Below are 22,797 nucleotides of genomic sequence, written 5' to 3'. Positions count from 1 at the left end.
GGCAAAGAAATAGTGGCATTACAGTGGAGATTCACGACACAAACTACTTCAGCCAAGTGATTAAGGTTATCACCAACAATGAAGTCATGTGGATGAAATGTATTCTTGATATGATGCAATGAAAATGGTACTTTACCTATGTAAACTGCCTCCCAAAAACACTAACCCCAGTAAAAAAAAAAAAAAAAAAAAAAAAAAAAAAAAGTCATTAATTATCCGAGTGGAACAGAACATACTTTTCCCAATCTCCCCAACTGAACGGAGCTGGTCATAAGTGAGAAACAAATATTTAAGCCACAGACATTTTAAGAGTTATTTATTACAGCAGCTACAAAAGTTGACTAATACAGATTCCTTTGAAAAGGAACATTTCCCTTCTTCATAGAACAGTTCAAGTGTCTCCATACGCACAAAAGATAGGGTGCAGATTTAGGAGCACATTAGGGACCCCATTTTACTTCTTGGTGGGATGAATCTAGTAATCAGTATCAACACAGGGTCCTACATATCCCCAGTGGTGCTTTACAATTCTTACACATCACACCATTTATGTTGAATAATTTTTATCTGGGGTTTGATTGGTTTGGCAATTTCCCTCTCATCCTGGCCCATATAATTTGAAATTCAATTTCTCTCTTTTGGTCTATCATTCTCAGACGGACAGATAAGTAAACATGGCAGGTAGTTGTCCAAGGTGTCCAAAGTATCCAGAAACTTTCTCCTTCCCACTGGGAAAAACTGCCTAAGCCTTTAGTGTGGAATTAGAACAGCTATGTACTATGGTTTAACCAAACAAATTTTCTAGCTTCAGCCATGCCAACAAAACCTCATTTCCGGTATGGTTCCTTTATCTGTTCCTCTTTTATGTCTACAGACCTGGGTAAGTTTACGTAGTTGTACTTGATATTGAGAACCAACTAAAAAGCAAACACACCTCAACACTAACGTGGCTATGTGCCATCTCAGCGGCATAGCCGTACTCATACCTACATCGCTCTCCCCACAGCCCCTTCATTCATACTGTAATCAATACCTGTGTCACCACTGCCCTTGTTCCCCTAGCTTTCCAAGGTTAGTCAATGGCACCTGGCCATAAAAGCAGTATTCAAATAAATTGTATAATTTGGCTACATTCAAAAAATAATTGTAGAATGTGATTATGAAATTTTCCCATTACAAAAGCCATTTGTTTCTGTATCTGCTTGTTTGTGAATTTTTAATCATTTACTGGTAATCTGAGCAGCTTTCTTAACCAACAAATACGATGTGGCACAACCGACAGTTATAACTGAATCCTGGTGGCTAGAAGCCCAGGTTTTCCCAGATTTCCTCTCCCTCAAGTCGTTCTTTCAGTCACTGGAGAGGTTTGTACATACCAAGAATCAGCCAGCCAAATCAGGATCATCCACAGCTTCAAGTCCCCAGTCGCTCTCCAGAGCAGCCACTCTTAGCTTGATTAGGCTTCTATGCCAGATGCTGCCAGAAGAAATGAGAATGTACCCAGTGATGCTTCTGGACCTAGAACAGACCTGCTACACCTTCAAGAAACCCATGTGGCTGCTCATCTGACAGACGATGACCCTTCCTACTTCTGGAGTTGGAGACTGGGAAGGAGTTCTGAAACCCAGAAGAGGAAACACTTTCAGTGCTATAACTCTCAATTCATACACATTCCCAGTCAACTTTTCCCAGAGTTGCTGGTGCAGACCAGCTCCCAGCTTCAGCTGCTAAGCTGTATTCAGAACTTCCATTTCCAGAGACTTTTTCACAGAGGGTTCTCCATCCCTGTGCCCACTTATTCATGCAAATGACCACAAAAGAGAGAAATGTCACTTTGTTCTCATTGACTTGAGCACATCCAAACCCTAGTTTGGGTTCAGTCAAGATAACTGGTAACTACTCCATTGCACACTTGTGTAGTAACAAAAATAGATACAAACGGTTATACAATAATAGGACTTTCTGCAAATTATTCATAAATATTTCTTCTATCTTTTGATTGTCCTTTATATTTTTATTCTAAAGAAAAATAATGCATATTATGTATGTGTCTATTTAAGAATTTCACTGAACCCCTACATGTTAAAGAAGAAATCATTACCCAAGGGAAACAGAAGTCAGAAAGGAAAATTCTTCTTCCATGTTTATTCATTGTTAAGAATATATTGTTTATTCCATCTTGATAAGCAGAAAATTATATTATCTACATTATGGGATTCTAACCACCACCACTTTGCATTGTTCATGTAAAAGATCAATTTCAAAATTTGCACTACTATTAGTTTTTTTTGACATCTGAAAGAAAAGATTTGAACATGATATGAAAATGTCAGTCACTATTAATATAATATAAGGAATATACATACATAAAACAATTGTCAGAAAAATGTTAGAATTCATTCACCTCACTCAAATCATTAAGTATAGAATATTAAGAGGTCAGGATATTCTGAATACTAAAATAAGTAATAGAGCATTGGATTTTGCAATCTCATTCTAATTCATAGCTGAAGAATAGTTAATGGTGTTGGCGTATGTAATTAATCTACTAGAAGAATAGAATACATTGCAAGAGACCTTCTGGGTTTTGGTTTGCTTCCAAAATAATTTGGAAAACAATGCAGAAATTTGTACACTCCTTAGGTTTTCTTCCTCTACTCAATATTTACTTTGTAATGCAATGATTCTAATGACTTATGTTTTTATAATACTTCATAATTTTCAAAGACTGTCAAATCCATCATTTTGCCTGGACTTTCCAACATCCCTGTAAAAAGTAAAGCAGGAATAACACCTGGTTTTAAAATGAAAGAAAAGAAATATAGGCAAGAGTGGCAAGTATTGGCAAAATCAACACAAATAGATAACTGTAGTCTGGGGGATCTTGGGTGGCTCAGTCAGTTAAGTGTCTGCCTTTGGCTCAGGTCATGATCTCGGGTACTGGGATTGAGCCCCACATCAGGCTGTCTGCTCAGTGGAAAGTCTGCTTCTCCCTCTCCCTCTACCTGCTGCCCCCCCCACTTGTTATCTCTCTCTCTCTCAAAAAAAAATAAAACCTAAAAAAAAAAAAATTGAAGTCTAGAAATCAGTTCTACAGAATTTCAGTAAAGGTTTTTATACACTCCTCACATTCTCTAAGTGAAATGAGCCAAAATTTCACTCTGGCTTCAGTCTCCTGAGTAACCAAGGTCAAATTAGTCATCACTCCTAAATCTCAGTTTCCTCATCTATAAAATAGGAAAATTTATGACAACTTCATTAAGTATGTAAAATTACCAGACCTTGTATAAGTGCACAATAAATATTCATTCTTCCCCTCTCCCTTTTATTATTTCCAGATACCCCCCATCACACCATCACAGTCTCTTTGAGATCCATCTCCAAAAAAAAAAAAAAAAAAAAGCCACAATCAGTATCCATCTGGAACTAGGAAGATATTAAGTTGGGAAACCATGTTGGGTTCAGTGGAATGAAGTGGTCTGGGAAGTACTGACATTTCTCTGAATTTTGTCCTGCCCCAGCTCCTTGAGACAGACAGCTTGCTTCGTCTGCAGATCTCTTCAAAGGCGTATCTGAAAATATTCACCTCCTTTTATCCAACTAGTCATGGTTGCCCTTGGCATACATCAATTTATTGGCTTGATTATGAAGGGAATCCTTCAGTTTTGGGCAGGATCCCACACAGGTACAGCATATTACTTTGTGGTTCTAATTCCCAGCGGGACTTCTCTGAGATTTCAAGGTGCCATATGATCAGAGCATTCAGTGGTACAAGAGACAAGCACTGGCCAGGATTAGGGAGACATGGGTCAGAACCTTATTCAACATCTAGGTGTTGACTCAATAAAGCCTTTTAACTCTCTGAGCTTCCTATTCTTCATGTACAAAACAAAGATGATGAAGATGTGGTAGGTCAACCTTTACAATCTTATGGGAGACTCTGATGCAAAAGGGTCTTGCAGTTTTGGGCCCAATGATGCCAAAGAACAAGATAACACAAAATCTACTAAAGGAACAAAAATTGCATGGGGAATCTAAGATGGTAAAAGGGTTAATAACATCTGTCATTTGTCAAGGTATAAACCGGGGGCTGAAAGACTTGTCAACCAGCCAAAAAAAGCATGGGAAGGAGCCCTAGATGAGATGGGTAGATTTGGTGGAGGGAGTACCATGAAGAGTGTGAGAGAGGGGGATGAAGGAGAGCACAACTTCAAAGAAATTGGAGTTGCCTGAGGAGAAAGAACCAGGCAAGAGGCCAAGAAGCCCCTTTTGCAGAAAAATGTACTTTGGCCACAAGAAGTAAAAGGTTTGGGCTGGCCTGCTTATTCTAGGTCCCTTCTTCCTCCCAACCATCTTGCATTCATTGCCAAATTATTCACCCTAATTCACCCAAATGTCCTGGGGGATCTTATGAAAGGCTTTGTAAATGGGGTATAATTTGACAGAGTCTTAGGAGATGAGTAGAAACTCACAGTGCCATTGAACTCCAACAGAAGGACAGTGAGGATCTATTCCATGAAGCACCTCTTCTGTTGCAGATACTGTGCTAGGTGTTTAGCACAAGTCTCCTCTAAACTGCACACCACCACTGGAAAGTAGTTATTAGCCCGTCTTATAGATGGGGAAAAAGAGGCTTGAGAGACCAAGTAATTTGCCTACAGTTAATTGGCTCCCAAGTTGAAAACCTCCTAACTTCAAAATCTACTCTAAGTTCATTGTGCAATTTCTCCTTTCCCACTGCCCCCTCAACACATGCAAAGCCACGGAGTTACAGAAAAGTAAGACTTTGAAAAGCACTGTCTTTGCTTTCTCTATATAAACAGAAGAAGTACAGTTAGTGGGATATGACAGTTGGATATGTGGTTTAAAACACGGGTTGAGGCCACACTGAAAGTGGTCTTGAAAGTTTTAATGTGATCTTGTGGACAAGGGGAGACTACTGAAGCAATGGCAGAAAACAGACCAGTCGATAAGTCTAGGGTCTAACACTGCCTCGTGCCTCATTAGGTGTTTTCAGGATATTATCAGAATCATTTTATTCTTGAGAAGTGTCATCATGTAAAACAAGTTTAGGTTTTTCCAGGCTACCTCTGTTTTCTGTGATTAAACGCCTTTGGGGTCTGTCATCAGGACATCAGGGCCAGAGGTCAAAGATATTAAGCCCATTTCCCTAGTCCAAGAGGCTAAGGAAACAGTTGCAGACGTCCAGTTCATCTTACCTATCAGACTCTGGTCAAGAGAATATTCTCTTTAAATAATGGTTCCTTGGTGGGGACCCCATCAGATAGTCTCTATACCCAGTAGTATTCGGAGAGTGTTCTCATCCCCACTGGAACTTTAGATTCATGTTTCTTTCATGCTTTATGAACCATAACCCCTGCTTTCTAAACCAACATCAGCCAGTTGTAAGTTCTATTTTTTTTTTTTTTTTTACATCGTGGTCTATACTAGAAAAGCAGAAGCTTATGTGTAAAAAAATAAAATAAAATAACAATAATAGTAATTATGGGACCAGTGCCACATGACAGCAGCAATAACAGCTTTCAAAATCCTTTGAGTGCAAAAGTCTTACTTGTTTTATGAGCCGACACATGGAGATAGTCTTAAAAATAAAAAATAAGAATGGTTTCTTGCAGTTCAGATTTCATAAGAAAAAAAATTGCATCTTTAATTAAGATTTATGGGCCTCAATAGGGCCCAGCAAGAAGAGAGAAATGGCTCAAGAGTGTAAAAACTAACAGTTAAAAATGGGGAAATATGATTAAGGGCCTTTAATTCCTCCTGCCTCTTTTTCAGGGCTTCCAGTGGCCCCAGGCAAAAACCAGGCACTTATTGTCTTTAAAACAGCATTATTCTTGGCATAAAATGTTTATGCTAAGAATCAAGATGAAACTTGTAAGAAATAATAATATCAACCTTACTTGAAAGGCTTCTCTTGCTAGAAACAATATTTATTTTAATAAAAAAATCTTAAGAGGAAAAAATAGGCATAAAAGTTTATATATAAGGGAAGATGTATATAAATTGATATCTTGCCTGGTGTTGGTTTAGCATTTTTCAGTTTTCAGAGTAGCGTATGATGGATCTTGCTGGATCTTGTTAAAAACTTTGAGATATAGTCAAGGCAGATATTAGGATCTCCACTTTGAAGATGAAGATTCTTTTCTAAGATTTTGGGTTACTTTTTCAAAGCGTAGAAAAGGACAGAAATAAAAGTTTGATTCTAAGTTTAGTGTTCATTCCACTGCAGCATAAAGCTATTCCTTTAAGAATTTATCTGTGCATATTATTTCTACATCATGTATATATTTTTTTAAGTTTCATGAGGGACATTTCTCAAAAATGTTATGAAGAAACCCAAATATTATGTATTTCAATACTGTAAATATTAAAAATGAACAACAAAGATATCTGGTGCATGTATATTAAAATGCGATTGTGGAATAATATACACTTAATTTGATATAGGAAATAGAATTCATCAAGTTTCAATCTACATCCATCCTCAACACATTGAAAATCACATTTGAGAACAAGTCATTCCAAAAATATTTGCAGCCATTATTGCTTTCACCATCACAAATACAATTAATTATTCAACCCTATGTTTGTTATCTTACTGAGGAATGATTCCATCTCCTCTTTTCCCACAAATAGTATATTCTAGGGAAAGAACTGTATCATCATCACTTTTATTCAAGTTGAAGGTGGAAATGCTGTCAGTATATGATTTGTCAATTATGGAGGACTTGCTTTAATGTTTTAAATTGCTTCCTTAATGCTTCAAGACATGTCCCTTTGATCTCATACTTTGATATTAATACATAAGCCATTCCCTTCATGATTGAATAGATTTAATTATTCCTTATTCAACCCATCCTCTCAATTCAAGTTCCAATCCAGTTCTGGCTCTAACACCCGCATGACCAACCTATTCCTTCCAATCAAAAGGAGGAACACCTATGGATATACATATGCAGCACTGGAATTTTAACAGCCTCCATTTTGTTCCAAAGATTCACAAATCTGGTGGTCTCTCTTCCAACAACCTCACCTTTCCAGAAAGAGAAGGGAACCCAAAAGGTACATTAAAAAGGTTCTCCAAAGGGCATTCAGTATATTCATTATGCGTAAAAGCAGTCCTTATGTTCTCACCACTCACTTGATGAATCACTTCCATGACTTTAGAAAATATCCTTATGAAGATGATTCTTAGATCAATTCCTTTAGCCCCAAGACTCCTTTCAAATACTAGTCCTAAGGAGCCATCTGCTTAAGAGACAGTGCCACCTTCATATCTAACCTCCCATGCAAACTCATTACATCTAAAATTAAATTCGTGATTGTGTCCCTTAAACTCTTTTTCCTCAGGTCTTCTAACAGTACTTGTGTATACTCATTCTAATTCCTTCACCCAGAATACCTCCATTTGTACCAATACTCCCTCCATTTTTTAAAAAGATTTTATTTATTTATTTGAGAAAGAGACCATGAGAGAGAGCATGAGAGAGGAGAAGGTCAGAGGGAGAAGCAGATTCCCCGTGGAGCTGGGAGCCCGATGCAGGACTCGATCCGGAAACTCCGGGATCATGACCTGAGCTGAAGGCAGTCGTCCAACCAACTGAGTCACCCAGGCGTCCCTCCCTCCATTTTTTAATGTTGGCCTAAACTCCATCTTTTTGATGCAGACTCATGATCTCTTCTGAGAAAAAGGATCTCAGTCACTTTTGAACTTCTAAAGCCTACTGTAATTCTAATTGTTACCCAAGTATTTAAAAACAGTGATCTGTGTGATGTCAATAGAAATACCTTTTTTGAAGTATCTTTGCTTCAGTTTCATAAATGAAAAAAGGTGTTTAAAGGGAGCTTTCTCTAAAGTAAGTTGTGCAAAGTGCCTTAGTGAGATGCAGAAAGAAAACATTAAATTTTCTATTTAAATCTATCTTAAAATTAGGAAATTAATTTTATCTATATTGAATATACAAGTTGCATGCATTGAACCTTGTATGAAAAGGTCTCATGTCCCATGCAATGTGCAGAATTTCTCAGAAAAGAGCAAAAAACTCTTGAATCCAAAAGGTGGACAGTGGGTTCTTCATTCTTCCATTTGCTTTCCAATTAAGGTCAGCTATTAAAGTTCATTTGTGTCCAATCAAGTGGATTTATGGGTAAGGTTGTCTATTATTAACTACATTACCTTAACAATAAAGTAGACCTGCTTAAAATATTTCTTTTAAGGTTATTTGGAAGAAGTAAGTTTAAATTAATAACAGAAATACAAGCACAAATGAATAATAAGTAAATGGCAGAACTGAAATATCTATGTGTAGAATAAGCTCTTTGTCAGGAATAGTATGAGACAAGAACAATGAGTTATATAATCAGAACCATGGCAACATAGACTTTTAACCTCATCCTACTATGTATAAAGCCTTGAAAAATAGCTATTATAGTTATGATGTCATCATATTTGGGGGTATATTTTATAATATTGTATATTTTATCTTGCATCATTTTAAAAATTATATTTTAAGTACATTTCTAATGTTCATAATCTATAAATACTAAAGTGTCTTTTATATTTTATAAATGAATATTCACATACTATGGGTGTTTTTTGTTTTGTTTCTTTTTATGAATTGAGATGGACAATTACATAATTCAGAGACCACTGCCCTGGAGACCTGATTTCCACACCAAGGGCTTCTGGATAGTACATTGGTGAAGAGGTGCTGTTGATGATGGTAGTAAAATCCCTAGTGTCCCACAGAGATTCAGGTTGATTGGACTATCTGGTGTTACAGGAGCGAATCTAGTGCATACATCAATACCACCACTGCCAAAGATCTCGGCCATAAACATTCTATAAGAAATTGACCAGGCCTCAAATGCTGAAGCATTGTAACAATTTAACACATTGAATTGTTGGCATCCATATTTTTTTACATGATCCCAGAGCAGTAATGTTAGATGACTTCAAGAAAACCTAGAACCAAAAATTTTCTCTACTTAGTCCTGCTCTTCACTATATCAAGAATCTAGTATCTTGCAACTACCACGTCTTCCTTAGCTCTGACAAACTTTATCTCTTGGGACCTTGTATGATCTCCTCTTTCCTCTAACTATGATCAAGACCACCCTATCAGACATAGTCTAATAACTATAAACTTAAAGGGAAATAGTAGGACTCTCAATTCCTTTCTGTCAAGGGTCTTAGCTGCCTCTTTGTAGTTTTATGAATTCAAAAAGGTAGGGAAAATGCTGTCTTCCAATCTCCACATAACAAAACCTGAGACACAAATGAAAGTGAGAAATTTAGAAGAAGGTGGTCTCTTACTTCCTCCATCTATATCCTCAAAGTCCCCAAACTCTATCCAGGCATGGAACCATTACATGGATTTTCTCATTTTCTTAATGATAATTCCATAGAGGACAAGGGAAAATAACATAATGCACAGATTCGAGGCACAGGCTTAGGGTCCAGATGGTCTGGATCCGTCTCACAATGCTACAACTGATCTATTGTGTTGACATTAGGAAATCTATGCAGTCTTTCTGGCCTGTAATTCTTCCTTGCTGGAGGAATAAAAAGGAAACTGAGGCACTAGAATTCAATGAGCTAATTCTTATAAAATACTGTGAACCAGATTATCTTTCACATGAAGGTACCTAGCAAATGTTAGTATTAGAAATTATTATCATCATTATTATAAATTTTCTATTGTCCATAAACTTCAAACACCATGTGTTGTTCTCCATATTCATTTGCTTGATGGTTAAATTAAGAAATAATTGAATGAATGAATGAATGATTATACCATTCTTTTGTCTATTATACCAAAATTGGTTTAGAAGTGTGAATTTCTTTCCAAAAACATAATATAAGTTCCACAATATTAAGATTGTCCCTAGTTTGTATGTCTTCTCCACAAGGCTTCATAAAGCTGCAAATATTTTTTGCTTCTCAAAAAGTATAGGATAAACACACATGCAAAATAAGAAAATACCTGCCAAACAGCCAATGCATAATTCTCCTTGGTTGGCTTCAAATTTCCATGACTTTAACCAAGAAAAATGACAACTGATAACAGGAATATGAAAAATAACGTGTTCCCATCTCTCCTATGCAATTTTTAGTTACCTTGTATTGTCTATCTTCCCTCTGGATTTTCCTGTATTCCACCAACATATTTTTACTCATCAGGGAACTCCCAGGAATGACTTCAGAAGAGATCTTTTAGACCTGCACAGACCTATCACCAGCGCTTGCATGTGAGAAATCTCCTACAGTGACGTTACTGCATGGCCTCAACTCAAAAGGTATAAAAACCAGAAATCTTCGGGCTTGATCAGAGCCCTAAAGACACACTGGCACTAAGCTGAGAGTGACTGAAAAGGTGAAGACATTGCAAAGTACAGGAATGTTAAATACAACAGAAGAAATAGCGAAGAAAGTGATCAAGATATTCAACATCATGATATGCTGTCTGAAAATTTATTGTTTCTTTCCTGTAAAATGTACTCATTCCATGTGATGTGACAGCACAGAATGAAATTAAGAAAAGTATTTTTAGAATGCAGAGGAGAAACACGAGTTGATAGGTAGTCTCTGGAAAGCACACCTGATGTCTGGGTAGTGCATTTAAATATACATTTATATGATCTCAGGTGTTATATCATTAATAATATATGCCTCTAAGTCCATGGTAAAGATAATTAAGTATCTTAAGGCACACAGACACTAATAAGAGACTCTTATTTTCCATGTGTTCATGGTCCCACATCTGTCCACCACATGTTGGTGGAACCATATTCCCTCGAGTGGAAGGGACCAAATGTCCATACTGCCAGCTTACCCAGAGCCAGGAAAATAAACTTGTGATGTGGTTATCCCCTTACATTTTTTTTTTTCCTTAGAACCATTTGGCAATTGAAACCTCAAAAGTAATCAGTCTTATTAGTGTATCAGTCATAATGGATTAGTAGTGTTATGATAACAAACAGCCCCCAAAATCGCAGTGTCTGAAAACAGCAAAGTTTCATTTCTTGTTCATACCACAGGTCCGTCTTGGATGATCAGAGAGCTCTTCTCCACCACATGTCCACTTCAGGCCCCAGGCTGAAAGAACAACCACTACCTGGATGGTGATAGCTACAGTAGCATTGGGAGAGAAGTCCCTGGTGGGTTTCATCTGTCCTGGAAGTGACGTGCAATTCCTCCTACAACTCATTGGCCAGAATTAGTCACATGACCCCATCCAACCATGAGAGCACCGGTAAGTTTAATATTCAGATGTACCTCAAAGACAGAAAGAAATAGTTCAAATATCACTAAGAACTCCTTCAGCTGGCAATGATGAACAAATGTCATACTATGAACTTAACACCAAGGGCAGGGAAGATTGGAGGAGAATACAATCTGATCTTTGCCCTCTAAAAGATAGCAATCTTGAATCTTTAGGGAGAAACAGAACATCCAGAAAAGTTAGCAAAAGTTAACTAGTAGTGAAGACCATTTACAGTGAGAAGGAATATGAAACCCCAAATTCTAGAATGCCAGAATAGCACATAATTTCCCCTTTAATATCCTGCAAACTATAACTGAAAATCTCAAATTATACCCTTTAGATCATTAATGGTTCCATATTCCATTCTTAAATTTATTCAAATTACTCTTTTCTAAAAATCATTATGTTACTGGATAGCTTTCTCTTCACTTCTAATATAATTAGCAAAATTACTACCATGCAGAAATTTTACACACACACACACACACACACACACACACACACACTAATTTATATACCTAAAAAGAACTGATGAATAAGGAAAAAACAAGGGAGCCTTTCTGAGAATTCTTTATTTTTTATTATTTTTTATTTTTTTTAAAGATTTTTATTTATTTATTTAACAGACAGAGATCACAAGTAGGCAGAGAGGCAGGCAGGGAGAGAGAGGAGGAAGCAGGTTCCCTGCTGAGCAGAGTGATGATGTGGGGCTTGATCCCAGGACTCTGAGATCATGATCTGAGCTGAAGGCAGAGGCTTTAACCCACTGAGCCACCCGGACACCCCTGAGAAACAATTCTTGACAGTGAAATAACCTGACTTCCAGCACAAGTATATGTGAAAGATTTAAGTTTGTAGTTCTGCATCACTACTAAGTTTTCCCTGTTGGATTTTGGGAATCATTTCAAATAAAACCAAGAATACTCAGCTTGAAATCACTAAAATATAAGTGAATTTGTAGAAAGGAGTGCAGTTTTACCCCAACTGCTCTTAATATACTATGTTCCTTGGGAAAGTAACATTTATTTATTAAGTTTCATCATATGTAAATTGAGTGATAAACTATATTACATCATCTCAAGGGCCCTTTCCTGAGCTTGTGTTTCATTCTAGAGAAAAACTGCTATAGTATTTCAAAGATAGACAGAGAGGTCATTATGCACTCAATGGGAACAAAACAAGTCTGACATAAAATCATAGAGGTCATAAATAATAAACAGCCTCTTTCCATTTATTACACACACACACACGCACACACAATTCAGATTCCCTCACATTCATACTATTTTTTCATTCTCAATTCACTCCTCTAAGGGAGAAAATTTACAATCATTAACTCACTTTTTCACTTTCAGATGAAGGAAAAAGAATCCGATCCAGAAGATTATACAACTATAAAAGGTTTTTTTTTTTTTTTGATATATAAAATTAGGATGCACTGCTTACCAGAGCCATGGTAGATGTTGTGAAATACTGAAAAACTGTATCCTAAATGTGTCCAGCATATTCTGACATTCAGGAAACTTACACACATGAATTAATTCATGATGTAAAGGATATTTAAGGAAAATCAAGTGAGATTGTATATACACACATATACATATATACAGACTACTGACTGCTGAGATACTCCAACAAAAATCATGAAACAGACTATGATTAACATATTTTGAAGGATGGGTTACATGCCAGTAGAAGAGGGAGGTAAGGAATGAAAGAAAGTCGATAGTCATACTTGCTGAATGAGTAATATCAATAAATATATTTATTTAAGAACAAGTGGAGGGACTTCTTTCAAGCAGGATGGAGTAGCTTGTGGGATTTCCCAAAGAATAAATAGAAAAACCTTGTAAACATTAAAAGCATATATTTAAAGTGATCAGGAAGCTTCTGATTCAACGATGATTAGATGAACCAAGATTATAGAGAGTGAGAATCACAGAGAGATGAGCTGGTGATCTATAGCCACTCTCCCTAGAAACAGTGATTGATTCTGGAAACAAGAAAAGAGGAGGAAGATTCAGACAAGGCTTTGTATGGTCAAGAGGACCTCTACTGGGGACTAGGTAATGAGCTGATTTGGTGCTCTCACAGCATTGAAGAGACCATATGAGAGATTTGAGAAAATTCATACATACCTGTTTTCTCCCTCAAAATATTTACTAAATTCTGAGGCAACACAGGGTGGAAAGTTAAGAGAAATTAGGAGCCTCTGAAAAGCGGAGCAGAACTCCCAGTAGTAGGGCAGTTTATGTTTGTCCTAAAGACAGAAAGATGAGTTCAGAAACCACATCTCAGCTGACATTTCTTCAAGGGTACACCCTAGGAGAGGAGTGAAACAAGGCTGATTGTACCTTCCAAAATCTATGACCCGGCCTCACTTGAAATCAGTCCCTGACTGGAATAAAGATGATCAGCCACCAAACAGAGGAAATGTTGAATCCTCTCAGAAAGAAGATATCATATGGAGCCACTAATAATGTTTAAACACAATATCAGGCATTCAATCAAAAATTACTAAACATGCTAAATATCATTGAGGTCAATGAGAAAAAATCTAATAATAAACTGACAGATGATCTAGTAATGCCTTTGGAAGAATAAAAAAATTGATGTTAAAATGATAAATATGTCTTTAAATTGTCAAAGATATGCATAAAATGGATTAAAGTAGAAAAAAATCTTCAGAAGTTATATATTTTTTAAAAAATCAATAGAAATTCCAGAACTTAAAAATAAAGTATCTGAAAACAAAAATCCAAGAGATACGTTTAGAAATCATTAAAACACAGACATTGGATAAGATAGATTAGATATACGTATATAGAGACATGGATAAAGACAAAAATATAGATATCATCAAAGTGAAGTTCAGGAAATAAGAATGGAACATACAGAAAATAGTAATGAAGAACATGAACCAAGCAAGAACAAATATAATTAGATACTCAGAGGAAAAATAGTAAATAATGAGCAAAACAATATTAGAGTGGAATTGTCCACTCTACTTTTACAGTAAACAAATCAAAAAAATTTTAATGTGTCATTTAACATTATAACGGCATCAGAAACATCAAATACCTAGTAATAAATCCAGCAAAATATGTGGAAGATGGAAACCCTGAAAACTATATTAAAAAAGGAAAACTATATAAATCAAAGTCTATACCATTATCATCGATTGTGAGAACAAGCATTATAGAGATATTAATTCTCCCAAATTGTCTAGAAATTCACATTAATCCAAATAAATTACCACATGGTATGTTCGAGTGTAAATTGATAAGCTTGTTCTAATTCTTTACGGTCATGGAAGGGCTAAGAATAGCCCAGGTAATCTTGACGAAGTATAAATCCTCTTCTTGGTATTCAGCTGAAGGACTTATGTCCAGATGGCAAAACATATTATAATATTATAATACTTGTGAAAGTGCACTTTTGGCAAAAGTATAGTAAAACAGACAAAAAGTAGAACAGAATGGAGAATGTAGAAACTGACCCATATCTAGAAAAATCATCTAATTTATGACAAAAATAGGATTATATTACTGAGGAAAAAGGCCTCTCAATAAATGGTGTTTGCAGACAAAATATACATTATAAATAAAATACCAATGCCAGATACATTTTGTATCTCAATGTGAACAGAAAACCAGTAATTATTTGGAGGAAATCATAGGGAGATATCATTATGAGTTTCAAGTAGGCAAAGATTGCTAAACATAATACAAAAAGAGCTAAAATCAAAAGAATGCTGATTTTTTGTTTGTTGGTTTTTGAGGGGTTTAGAGGGGAGTGGGGGATGGGTGAGACTGGTGGTGGGTATTAGGAAGGCACATCTTGCATGGAGCACTGGGTATTGTACATAAACAATGACTCTTGGAACACTGCATTGAAAACTAATGATGTATTTTATGGTGACTAACATAACACAATTAAAAAAAGAAAGAAATTTTTTTTCGATCAGTAAAATTTAGGTTATTTTCTAGAACCATAACTGAGACCTACATACTTTAGACTTGAAACTAATTCTTTTTCTTAAATTTTAATCTCTTTATGCTCAGTTAAAATTTTTAAAATAAAAACACAGCATGCACACAAAAAAAGAATGCTGATGAATTGGACTTTATCGAATTTAAAATTCCTGTCTACAAAGAGAAACCAGTAAGATTTAAAATAGAGATTATAGAGTGAGAAAGTATTTTCTTAAAGATTTCATTTATTTATTTAGTTAACTGAGAGGGAGAGAGACAGGGAGACAGCACACAAGTGGGGAGAAGGCTTAGAGGGAGAGAAAGAAGCAAACTTCCTGGAGCAGGGAGCCTGACTAGAGGCTCAATCCTAGGGCCCCTAAGATCACAACCTGAGCCAAAGGCAAACACTCAAAGAACTGAGCCACCCAAGTGCCTGAGAAAGTATTTTTAATACATCAATCCAAATAAGACTCATTCCAAAAGGGGAAAAAAAAAAAAAAAAAGACTCATGCCAAGCATACATAAGGAATTTTTTTAATCAATAAGCTAGCAGAGGGCAGGGGTGGGGTGTGCATACGGCTGGCTCCGTGGGTAGAGCATGCAACTCTTGATCTTGGGGTTGTGAGTTTGAGCCCCATGATGGGTGTAGAGATTACTTGAAAATAAAATCTGAAGGGATGCTTGGGTGGCTCAGTCCTTTAAGCATCCATCTTTGGCTCATGTCATAATCTCAGGATCCTCGGATCAAATCCCACACCAGCCTCCTTGCTCAGTAGGGAGCCTGTTTCTCTCTCTACCTACAGTTACCATGCTTGTGCTCTCTCCCTCCCTCTTTCTCTCTCTCTGACAAATAAAGAAATAAAATCTTTTTTAAAAATAAAAAATAAATAAAATGTTAAAAAATATATATATAGCAGGAGAATGAGCAAAAGATTTGAAGAGGAACTTCTTAAACTCCAAATGTTAAAATGATAATTTCACACATGAAAAGGTGCTCAAGTTTATTAGACATCAAGGTATTGTAAATTAGAACCAAAATAAGACACAATACAGAATGGCTAAAATGAATGATGATCACTGGAACTATCACAGCACAGATGGAAGTACAAATTATTACTAGCCACCCGATCTGCTGTAATTAAACAGGTACACAAAGTTCAGGAAAAGAACACTGATTGTTAAATAAGTAAATTCACATTTTTTAAATGACTGATTTTATTTTAACATAAGATATTATTACAACTTTGATGCTTTAGCATACCATCACCTAAAAAATCCAAATATTTATGGATGTATGAGTCAAGTTTTTCTAATGCCAATTGAGCAAAAAAGCAGCATTCTTAGTATTTATGTGTTTATCTCTGATGCTGCACACATCCCTGGGGTTCTGTCTTCCAACTCAAAACGTCAACCACCATTATGATATGTGTTATTGACAGAAAAAATTTTCTCTACAGAATTCTATGTGCCAGGAATAAATGTTTGCAGTGGAAATGTTTTTTTGCTTTTTACCATTCAACATAATATATATTTTGCCTGGGGTCCATCTATCCCACCAATATTGTATGTTACACACAGCTAAGTTGTTCTAGTCTATGATAGCATCTCAAATGTCCATAGTAATATTAATCATCCAACAAAATTATTAAACATTATAAAGTATCATGGTCGTTATCACTGAGAGTTTATCTTTTAAAAGCACAAATGTTTAAATATTATCCAAGACTTCAAGGTGTTAGTGGAGATCAGAGACAACCATACTTTACCGCCACTCTGCAGTGGTAACCAATGACCGCATGAACAATGAATGTCCATCTTCCGGGCCTCCTGGTGCTCTGCCCCTCTCCTCTTCCCACCTTAACTTCCCACCAAAATTCTATGATATTCTGTATTATCAAATAATAATAATAATGATGATCCACCGAAGCTATTGCTTTATCAGTAACACCAACAATATGAATTGAAGCTACAGGGAACCAATGTTTCAGCCAAGAGAGGGCTGAATCTTTACAGAGGTCTCAATTCTCTTGGCTTATGGAAATCAATACTTATATTCTGTTTGGGTCAAAGAATGTCTTTGCATGTAAGACAAATATGATTTTAGTATTGCCCTCATTCTGTAACCTCTTTTAAAATCTAGACAGCCTTTAAAGGAATAATATACCCAGTTCTGAATACTTAATGTAAGTTTGATTCCCAGATTGCTTTCTCCTAGAAGGAATGACATCCTAAGATCACAAGTCCATGAGAATGATATATGAACACTCACATAGGGGATACAGAAATTGAAGAATGGAGGGGTAAGTTGGAAACATAAATATCGCCTCCCTCAAAATTATCTCAGGGACCAAAAAAAAAAAAAAAAAAAGAAAGAAAAACATAGATTGCTCTTTCTTGCTCGTGGCTGCCCCTTGAACATAAGAAGACTTCCCATGTGGCACTGGGGTTGACATCAAAACTATAATAAAAGGATACCGAATCCCTTTCTAAGCCAAACACTGACTGTTAGGCCCCAGGAGCTCAGAAAAGATGTGAGAAAGAGAGTCTTCTTCTGTCTCCATTGAAGCTGGAGTTTACAGCAGCCAAAGTCATTTTACCCCATATTTGGCAAAGCAATCCAAAAGTTGTATCCAATCCTGCAGCTAGGCTAATCTCAACTTTCAGCACTGTCTGCAAACAGATTTGGGAATTGCCAACTGCCTGATTCCACTGGCCTGGGAAAAGTTCTTTAAGCGGAGTGCTGCTCTGTTCTGTACTTCAGTATTGTCTTTGGGCTGCTAGGTGAAACAGGTAACACCAACTGGACAGGATTTGAGAGGTGGCACATTGGCAAGTTTTGAGGAAAGTAAATTCTCTATTAAAATGTAGTAATGACTCTTTACTTGCTCTTAACCTCTTTTAGTGAGTCAGTCAGCTCTGAACATTGAGCTAGTGAGTAGTACACCCAGCCCTAAACGACACACCCAAGGTTATTACTGTTGAAAGGGGAGAGACAGTGTGAAAATACTCTCCAAAGAAGAACGGGTTTGTGTGAAGCCAGGCAAAGGCTCAGCTCTGAGACAAATACTCTAGTCTCAGTACTCCAGGTTTTTGGTGAAAAGAAAACAAGTAGGGGACAACAATAACAAAAAATCTGTGAGAGGAAAATTGTGAAAATTTTGAGTCCTGACCCTTTACGATCTATAGAGAGGCATCCTTAACGTAAAGAGAGAACTCAGGCCCATAAGAGAAGTCATGCCCTTGGGAAAAGTTGTCAAGACTGCATTTTCAGAGGGTCCCTAGCACAAGTTCCCACAACTTTTTTTTTTTTTTTTTTTTTTTTTTTTTGGTAAGCTCCAGTCTACTTCTGGGGCAGTGATCCCAGACATGCCGATTCTCATTAAAATGGGGTCTTCTATTGTGCGAAGCAGGATCTGACCCTGACTCTGAGTTCCCACTCCTGCTCTATCTTTATGGCCAAATTTTGCCTTCTTGCCCAAGTTCCTCCATCCAGTGTTTGCCACTTCCTACTTTGTCTTTGCTAGTCCCGTCCCCTGGAAAGACTTGGCCTCCATCATCAGCTCAGATGGGAATGCACCAGAGAACAGCTTTGCTTGCCTGAAAGTTTTCACACCACTCTGAATTCTATAGAACTATCCTGGGAGCTGGTGGGCTAGAGGACGGGGCAGATCCAGAACCTCAGATAAAGAGAAGCAGTTCCAGTCTTTAGGTAAATTGAAAGGGCTAAAGAAGACACGATCATAGAGACAGAACTCTGTACCATCCACAGCGGCCCTGGGCACCAGCAGAACCACCTGGAAGCCCCTGCCAGTGCACACCTCAGAGCTCATTAGCATTCTAAGGAGACCTGGAAGCTTCAGCCTCCCAGTTGGAACCTGATTTCAACTGCCAGCTTAAGGGAATCAAGGCATTTCCCTCTCTTTATTTACATGTAAAGCAGAAAGGAGCACAACAGTTACAAGTCCTAGAGCTCCCGGAGAGGAAGGTGTGATAATCACAGGATAATATTATCCCTCCAGAGCAGCTACTAGGCTCATCCAGCTGTTGCCCTCAGCTAGCCAGCTGTTCAGAGGACTGTCTCATTTGGGGTGAAGGTGGGAGACATTTCAGGCTTGGAGATAATGGAGTGAGGCAGCAGGGTGAGAGGTGATTGAAGTTAAAGGTAGGGCCGGCACACGGGTTTGGACCTCAGGCTGATCCTTCAGATCCGTTGAACTGACAGTGATTTTTTTCCTCTTGCTGGAAGAAGAGAGGAGAGAGTTTTCCTCTAAGAGTCTCCAAAAGAGGACAAAGAAAGAAAAGCTGTGAGGTGCTCACCAGGTGGGAAGGAGAAGGAACTCTCAGCTGCCGTTTGCTGAGTTCGAATATCCATCCCTCTAGGTGTTTGCCCTATGATTATGATGCCCACCGGGATCGGAGGAGCCACTGATGCTATTGCCACAGAACTTCAAGAGGGGACCAGACCCTGGTCTACCCATTGGTCTGAAACTGGAAAAAGACATTACATTCCCTTATTAGCCGAGCCTCAGTACAGCTCAGAATGCTCACACGAACATTTGCTTCCCTTTCTTCTTCTCCCTCCCCTCCTCCTCCCCCTCCTCCTGCTCCTCCTCCTCCTCCTCTTCTTCTTCTTCTTCTCTTCTTCTCTTAAGATTTGACAGAAAGAGAAGAAGAGAGAGCGCAAGCAAGGGGTGTAGCAGGCAGAAGAGGGAGAAGCAGGCTCCCCACGTAGCAGGTGGAGCCCAATGTCAGACTCAGTTCCAGACCCCGAGATCATGACCTGAGCCTGACGGTAGTCGCTTAACCAAATGAGACACCCAGGTGCCCAAGCATTTTCTATAAAACAAGTGGAAAAAGAAAAGAATAGAAACAGCTTTGTTAACGAAATGAAGGTGCATTTTGCTAACTAACCTAAAGTTTAGTCATAGACGTGGTTGTCCCTACACCCTTTGCTCATCTACTTCCAGCTGGGAAGGCTGGAACTGTGAATTGTGGCCTCTCAGACCACCCATTCAAAGCAGAGTTTGTTTGGCATTGTCCTTGAGAATAATGGGACATAGTACCACAACCACTGGTATTATTGACCCAGAATATGAACTCCCATAGATTCCTCTAGCCCTAAGCATGCTGCACTTGAAATCTCCAGTCCCAGGAAAGTATTTTTTGTTATCTGCCCCACAGGAGATCTTTCTTTATCTTTGGAATCTTGAATTATCTTTTAAGTTGCCACTTTCACACCCCTGATAGTCTCTTCGACTTCTGCATTTGCAATCACTCCTCTAAAACAATTTTCTCTGTCTGGGTGGCTTGTCTGAAACACCTCCACCTGTCTGTCATTAGGCTTCTTTACCTACTGTTCCAAGCTTAAAGCCATGGTTAGGGCTACCGACAGTCATGTGGGCTCCGCAGCTTTTACAATTATCTCTAAAGTCTGTGTGTCTCAATCCAGGTGTTTATAAATAGAAGGATGCCTCTCACTTCATATCATTACAAAGTAATAGCTCCACTCAACCTACTTTTATCTAACAACCACTAAGATGATTCTCAGATTAAGACATTAATAATTATAGGAAGACTTCTCTTTAGGATATATGGAGAATTCCCTTCCTCAGTGGTCTCTGTGCTTTCAAAGGCCCATGAGCCTAGTGCATATTGGGAGGGTTAGGGAAGGGAGGTGATACGGGGTTGTATTAATCAGGGTTTAGTGGGGGAAGTTGTATCATCACAAGTATCATGGAGTAAGGAACTCCCATAAGGATTAGACCTTATGTAATTAACGTAGTCACTGAGGAAGTAAAGGCTTGGAGTGGAAGGGTCAGAGAAAGATTTTAACTAGCATGGTATGCTTGAATGAACTGGAGCTTGCAGGAACATCTGGAAGCTGGGAGGGCCTAGCTGCTGCAGTCTGACTGAAAAAGGCTGTAGAAGTCTGCAGAAGGCATTCGGATCTATGTGACTACTGCCTCTATGAGTTTGCAAGAAAGAGTAAGATGGAAGACCATGGATGCTGTTGGTCAGCAAGGCCACCAGTTGAGATCAAGATCAAATTGGAATCCACCTGCAACTTTGTATCTCTTTCATTACTTCTCATTGGCAACCGTCTTCAACTTCTGCTTCATATTCACCTCCCAAATCTCATACAACTTTTTAACCCAACCAGAAAAACCTCAGGCATTCCCGAAGATTCTAGGAAATCTGGTTTCTGGTGTAACAAAATTAACAATAGAAATCCAGCATATTTGTATCTAATCTTTAGCCCCTCCCCACTCTCCCACCACCATCATCACTTAGGCAGAAAGTGGTTTCCCCCAGAGATCCATAGCCCTCCTAGATCTAAAACATCACTTCCCTTCTGTGATTGACATTTGTTTAAACCCAGATTTCACCTAAGTTAAATAAACATTAAGGGCACACAATATGTAGATATAAGGTGTAGTTTTCCTTGAGAGGTTCATTCTCCTGGCACAGTCTGGCCAAAGGTGTCTGTGGGATATGCCCATCAGACATCCAATGGGAAATGTCTAAGGAATATGGCTGCCAACATATCTTTATCTGGCCTGATCCCCATCCACTCGCTTGCACTTAAATTTCCTGAATTTTTTTTTTCTCTTGAATACTCCTAGTGAACCAAAGAGAGGCTCTATCGTGGGCTCTCTGCTAGTTTCCAGTTTTAAAGCGAGGGACAGAATGAACTAATTGCTTTCCCTGAAAACAATCGCAAATACCAAGGCCAAAATTCAGGAGCAATTTATGATAAGACCAAATAAACTAGACTTTCTTGCTACAAAGTTCTAGCAGGCTCCATCCCTTCTCACCATGACTTGCTGTAAAATGCAATTCTACCCCATGGCTGCCCTCATTCTGTCATATCTGAACTATATCTCTCATTCCTTTTTATTTCCCAGTCTTACCCAGTCCCTTTCCTTCTCTCTTATCCCTTCATCTTTTCCTTCTCCATTTCCAGAATACACAGTCCTTGAGAAATCCCCGATGAAGTATGAATACAGTGTTTCTTACTGTAACCTATGGATCACCTGTTTTGAAATCCCCATGATTTTATCGGCAGACTCTGGGTCCCTGGTTCAGGTCTACTAAACCAGAACCAGGTGATGGGTCCATGAATCTCAACCTCTAACAAACACTCTAAATACTTCTTATGCAGACCCCGTTTTTAAAAAGCGCTGCACTAAACGCTTTCAGGAAACAAAGTACTGTTATGCAGGGTTGGTCTCTCTTACCTAATCCTTACACCATGAGAACAGTTTACCCTCCTTTTGCTTAAATGTCTTCTAATTGCATTTTTCACTGTTCAAAACAGTGTTGAGCATCCAAGAGGACTAGCATCCAAAGACCACAGTCAGTTGGAACCAGGTGTCACTGGAAAGGGTCATAAGGAGATAGTGCTGGGCGCAAGGGAGGGGATGGCCCACACTGACGGTGTTCACTAGAGGATGGCCTGGCTTCACTCTCTTGCTGTTTCCCCCATAAGATATTTTCTGCAACTTTGGAGATGATTATTATGTTCTGTTCTTTTT

The sequence above is a fragment of the Mustela lutreola genome, chromosome 11 (assembly GCF_030435805.1).
Source record: "Mustela lutreola isolate mMusLut2 chromosome 11, mMusLut2.pri, whole genome shotgun sequence".
In the NCBI taxonomy this organism is placed as follows: Eukaryota; Metazoa; Chordata; class Mammalia; order Carnivora; family Mustelidae; genus Mustela; species Mustela lutreola.
The sequence above is the reverse complement of the archived record's forward strand: the minus strand, read 5'-3'. Positions refer to the sequence as shown.